Here is a 6,498-nt window from a genome sequence, read left to right on the forward strand (position 1 = left end):
CTGCAGTCCAGTACTCGCCTAAGTATTTGGAAATCCTACCGAGTAGTGAGCCAGCCTCTCACTCGGGGGCTTAGCTGCAGTCCAGTACTCGCCTAAGTATTTGAAAAATCCTACCGAGTGGAGAGCGACCCTCCCACTCGGGGGCTTAGCTGCAGTCCAGTACTCGCCTAAGTTTGAAAAATCCTACCGAGTGGAGAGCGACCCTCCCACTCGGGGGCTTAGTTGCAGTCTAGTACTCGCCTAAGTTTGAAAAATCCTACCGAGTGGAAAGCGACCCTCCCACTCGGAGGCTTAGCTACAGTCCGGTACTCGCCTAAGTACGAAACACATCCTACTCCTCAAGGACGACGAGGTGCAGGTCGACTGCCACCTTCTCCTTGGGAGCTTCGCCACAAATACAACATGCGCTCCATCCTACTCCACAAGGACAATGAGGTGCAGGTCGACTGCCACCTTCTCCTTGTGAGCTTCACCACAAATACAATGTGCGCTCCATCCTACTCCGCAAGGACGACGAGGTGCAGCTCGACTGCCACCTTCTCCTTGGGAGCTTCGTTACAAATACAACGTGCGCTCCATCCTACTCCGCAAGGACGACGAGGTGCAGGTCGACTGCTACCTTCTCCTTCGGAGCTGCGCCACAAATACAAAAAGTTGTCTCAAGTGAAGAACGAGTTCCACTCGACGGAGAATTCATGAAGATATTCAACGATAAACCAAGTTCAGATAAAATCCTAAAGGGTCCAGACCACAGATCGAAGTGCTCGGGCATTCAGCCCGAAAGAGTTTAACGGTTACAAAAACCACTCGGCATTCCGAGGCAAATTTAAGGTGGGGCATAAAAGTTTGTTCACTCCGCAGGAGGACGACTGGCAGGCTCGACGAACTCGTCCAGGTCGACACCATCGGCGATTCGGGTGGCTGCAGCAATAAAAGTCTCCATAAAAGATCAGAAGTCATGCCTCTGGGTGTTGGCGACCTTGATTGCTGCCAGCTTATCTTGTAGCACCTCCTTGCAGTGGACACGAACCAAAGACAGAGCCACATCAGCACCACATCGGGCAGAAGATTTCTTCCACTCCTGCACTCGACCAGGGATCTCGTTAAGTCGAGTGATCAGGGACTCAAGATCACTCTGGAGCATGGCCCCCGGCCAAAGTGCCGTGTCAATCCGTGACGTGGCAACCTTCAGTCGAGCCAAGTAGTCCACAACACCGTCGATGCGGGATTCCAGTCGGAGCAGATTCATGGCAGTGTCGTCTTTCACGGGTGAGTTGATGGGGTCCAAACCTGGCTCAATCCGCCCAGTCTCCTCCTTGAAGTTCTGGCAAAACTCTGCATTCATGATCCAAGGTTAAGTCAATTTTCGTATGCTGAGTCGACAGAACAAAGTACAACACTAGTCATTGTATAACATGACCACTAACATCACAAATAAATACCATGCAATAACACATCAATAATATTACCGAGTAAACACTTAACCAATTAACAGCAAAGGAACAATGCATATCAATGGTACTCGGTAACCGACGTTAGTCATGAACCGAAGAACACGACCAACCCAACATGTACTACTATCAAGCATGGCAATATGAAAGTAATACTAGCAAGTAGAACATGATAACTGAGTGCAAGAAAACATAGCATGACGGTAATCACCGATCCATAAGCATAACCAAAATAACGATAACAGTAGCAAAACAAACCTATAGTTATTAAAGATTCAAGTTGAAAACCAAATCTACTGCATGGCTATCATATAAATGGTGGTTGTGGCTTTCCCGGGGATGAAGAAGGCTCTGGGAAGATGTGCGGAAACATCGCAGAAAGATTCGCCGAAAACACTTCTATCTCGAAAAGGGGCTGGTTAACGGCAATGGCAATAAGGTCATTTCCAGTATGTCAAACCATAGTGAAAATGATACTAACAGAACGGGCTCGACGAGACAAAGATGTGTGCATTGGATTCACCTTAATCGGAGTCTCGAGCAAAAAGTTATAGCCCGGCAAAGTTCATGGACCAATTTGTAAAAATAATCTCTACAAATAGGCCCCTGACTGGAAAACAGAAAACGTATTCTCAGAAAATACATCTTCAGAACGGACAAAGGTTATTTTCGGATAAAGCAGAGGCAGAATGCGCTTACTTCACGTGAAAACGTACTTTCTGAAGTACGCTTCCACTTATCCACATGGACAGTGGCGGGGCCGGGCTCCTGGGTCACTTACAAGTGGGGCCCGCCATTGACTCTTTTTCCTCCCTTCTCTTCTCTTCTTCCTCCTGACGACGCCCGCGGGGCAGAGAGAGGGTGCCCGCGCCGGCGCTCGCATGGCCGACTTCGGTCATCCCCCGAGGCGCTTCGACCACCGACGTGCTCAGAGGAGTACGACGCCTCCATCCCACCTGAGCATGGACGGCGATGAGGCCCTGAATGGGGGCGGTGTGGGATCCTGTGGAAGAGGCCTCCGGCCGATCTTGGCTCTGGATAAGGGGTTGCCCCGAGGAAGAAAGGAAGATGGGGGAGGCTTCGCCAGTACCTGGGCTTCTACTAATGGAGAAAGGAGGAGCGGAGGGGCTAGACAGGGCTCCAATTTAGGAGGAGGCCGAAGATAGATACGGCGGCCAGGGGCGATGAGGAGGGGCTCTTGAGCTCGGGCTAGAGGTGGGGAGGGCCTAGATGAGTGCGGTTGAGGCGATGGTGTGCTCGGAGTGGCTCGGGTGGCCTTTATATAGGCGTGGCCGAGGAGGGGAGGCCGTGGACGCGTGGCCGTGGCTCGGGTGCCACCGCTCGTGTCCGGCCATGCTCTGGCGACGGCCAGCGATCACGAGAGGGTGCGAGAAGGTGGAGAGGGAGGGAACACACGAGCTACAGAGGCGCACAGGGCAGGAGGGGCCGAGGGGCGTAGGGGAGAAGGATACGGACACCATTAATGCCTTGTCGGCTATAGCTCGCTCGTGGGCACGCGGCAGCAAGGCACATATTGTATTGTTGCCATCGAGGATAAAAAGATGGGGTTTATATCATATTGCTTGAGTTTATCCCTCTTCATCATGTCATCTTGCCTAATGCGTTACTCTGTTCTTATGAACTTAATACTCTAGATGCATGCTGGATAGTGGTCGATGTGTGGAGTAATAGTAGTAGATGCAGAATCGTTTCGGTCTACTTGTCATAGATGTGATGCCTATATACACGATCATGCCTAGATATTCTCATGACTATGCGCTTTCCTATCAATTGCTCGAGAGTAATTCGTTCACCCACCGTAGAATTTGCTATCTTGAGAGAAGCCACTAGTGAAACCTATGGCCCTCGGGTTTATCTTCCATCATATTATTTTCTTATCAACTTGCTAATTCTATTACCGTTTATTTTGCAATCTTTATTTTCCAATCTATACAACAAAAATACCAAAAATATTTATATTATTATCTCTATCAGATCTCACTTTCGTAAGTGACCGTGAAGGGATTGACAACCCCTTTATCGCGTTGGTTGCGAGGTTCTTGTTTGTTTGTGCAGGTACTAGGGGACTTGAGTGTTACCTCCTACTGGATTGATACCTTGGTTCTCAAAATTGAGGGAAATACTTACGCTACTGTGATGCATCACCCTTTCCTCTTCAAGGGAAAACCAACACAAGCTCAAGAGGCAACAAGAAGGATTTCTGGCGCCGTTGCCGGGGAGGTTTACACCAAGTCAAGTCAAGCTTTGATCTCCCACCAACGTGTGGATTTCTGGCGCCGATACCAAGTACCCATCACAAACTCTTATCCAACGCATTACATTATTTGCCATTTGCCTCTCGTTTTCCTCTCCCCCACTTCACCCTTGCCGTTTTATTCGCCCTTTTTTCTGTTTACCTCTTTTTGCTAGCTTTTTGTTTGCTAGTGTGTTGGATTGATTGTTTGTCACGATGGCTCAAGATAATACTAAATTGTGTGATTTCTCCAATATCAACAACAATGATTTTATTAGCACTCTGTTTGCTCCTCTTACCGATGTTGAATCTTGTGAAATTAATACTGCCTTGTTGAATCTTGTCATGAAAGATCCGTTTTCTGACCTTCCTAGTGAAGATGCCGCTACCCATATAAATAGCGTTGTTGATTTATGTGATATGCAAAAGAAGAAAGATGTGGATAATGATATTGTTAAGTTAAAGCTATTTCCGTTTTCGTTTAGAGATCGTGCTAAAACTTGGTTTTCGTCTTTGCCTAAAAATAGTATTGATTCATGGGTAAGTGCAAAGATGCTTTATCTCTAAGTATTTTCCTCCCGCTAAGATCATCTCTCTTAGAAATGATATTATGAATTTTAAACAACTTGATCATGAGCATGTTGCACAAGCTTCGGAGAGGATGGAATTAATGATACGTAATTGCCCTACTCATGGATTAAACTTATGGATGATCATACAGAATGTTTATGCTGGATTGAATTTTGCTTCTAGAAATCTTTTAGATTCGGACGCAGGAGGCACTTTTATGGAAATCGCTTTAGGAGAAGCTACTAAACTCCTAGATAATATTATGGTTAATTATTCTCAATGGCACACCGAAAGATCTACTAGTAAAAAGGTTCATGCTATAGAAGAAATTAATGTTTTGAGTGGAAAGATGGATGAACTTATGAAATTGTTTGCTAATAAATGTGTTTCTTCTGATCCTAATGATATGCCTTTGTCTACTTTGATTGAGAATAATAATGAATCTATGGATGTGAATTTTGTTGGTAGGAACAATTTTGGTAACAACGCGTATAGAGGAAACTTTAATCCTAGGTCGTTTCCTAGTAATTCCTCTAATAATTATGGTAATTCCTACAACAACTCTTATGGAAATTTTAATAAGATGCCCTCTGATTTTGAGACTAGTGTTAAAGAATTTATGATTTCGCAAAAGAATTTCAATGCTTTGCTTGAAGAAAAATTGCCTAAGATTGATGAGTTGGCTAGGAACATGGATAGAATTTCTCTTGATGTTGATTCTTTGAAACTTAGATCTATTCCACATAAGCATGATATCAATGAGTCTCTCAAAGCCATGAGAATTTCCATTGATGAGTGCAAGGAAAGAACCGCTAGGATGTGTGCTAAAAAGGATTGCTTTATGAAAGCATGTTCTTCTAGTTTTCACGATAATAAGGATGAAGATCTAAAAGTGATTGATGTGTCCCCTATTAAATCTTTATTTTCCAATATGAATCTTGATAATGATGGGACTGGAGATGAGTCAACTTTAGTTAAAAGGCGTCCCAATGATTCAGAGTTTTTAGATCTTAATGCAAAAGTTAATAAAAGTGGGATTGAAGAGGTCAAAACTTTACATAGCAATGAACCCACTATTTTGGATTTCAAGGGATTTAATTATGATAATTTCTCTTTGATAGATTTTATTTCTTTGTTGCAATCCGTGCTAAATTCTCCTCATGCTTATAGTCAAAATAAAGCCTTTACCAAACATACCGTTGATGCTTTAATGCAATCTTATGAAGAAAAACTTGAATTAGAAGTTTCTATCCCTAGAAAATTTATGATGAGTGGGAACCTACTATTAAAATTAAAATTAAAGATCATGAATGCTATGCTTTATGTGATTTGGGTGTTGTGTTTCCACGATTCCAAAAACTTTGTGTGATGTGTTAGGATTCCATGAATTTGATGATTGTTCTTTAAATTTGCATCTTGCGGATTCCACTATTAAGAAACCTATGGGAAGGATTAATGATGTTATTATTGTTGCAAATAGGAATTATGTGCCCGTAGATTTCATTGTTCTTGATATATATTGCAATCCTACATGTCCTATTATTCTTGGTAGACCTTTTCTTAGAACGATTGGTGCAATTATTGATATGAAAGAAGGAAACATTAGATTCCAATTTCCATTAAGGAAAGGCATGGAACACTTTCCTAGAAAGAAAATTAAATTACCTTATGAATCTATTATGAGAACCACTTATGGATTGCATACCAACACTACAAAAAAAGACACAACCGTGACATTTTGGGCCGAACGAAATTTTTTTCTCTCATACATATGACACTTCTATGACGATAATTGTGAAAAAAACGGTATCATCATAGATGTGGTGGGCTCCTACTTCTATGACAAAAAATCATGATAGAAAATCGGCTTTTCGTCCTGGGCGGGCCAGATACGCAGCTGCATGACATTCTTTGGGCCGTCCATGACGGAAAAAATCGTGGTAGAAGCAAGGGGGAGGAAAATTTCGGGGAGTTCCCGGTTACGGTGGAGGTCCGGGGCCGAGAGGTGCGCGTTTCTATCATACACGTACGCGCGTGTGTGCGAGGCGTTGGCTCTAACTGAACCCGAGCGAGGCATTGGGCTCTAACTGAACCCGAGCGATTGCACGGCAGGCTACGCGTTACTGAACCCGAGCGATCGGTCGATGGATGTTAACTGAACCCGATCGAGCGATTCCTTCGCTACTGCTGCTAACTGAAGCCGATCGATGCTGCCTCTGGGAT

Source organism: Triticum dicoccoides, chromosome 1A, assembly GCF_002162155.2.
Source record: "Triticum dicoccoides isolate Atlit2015 ecotype Zavitan chromosome 1A, WEW_v2.0, whole genome shotgun sequence".
Lineage (NCBI taxonomy): Eukaryota > Viridiplantae > Streptophyta > Magnoliopsida > Poales > Poaceae > Triticum > Triticum dicoccoides.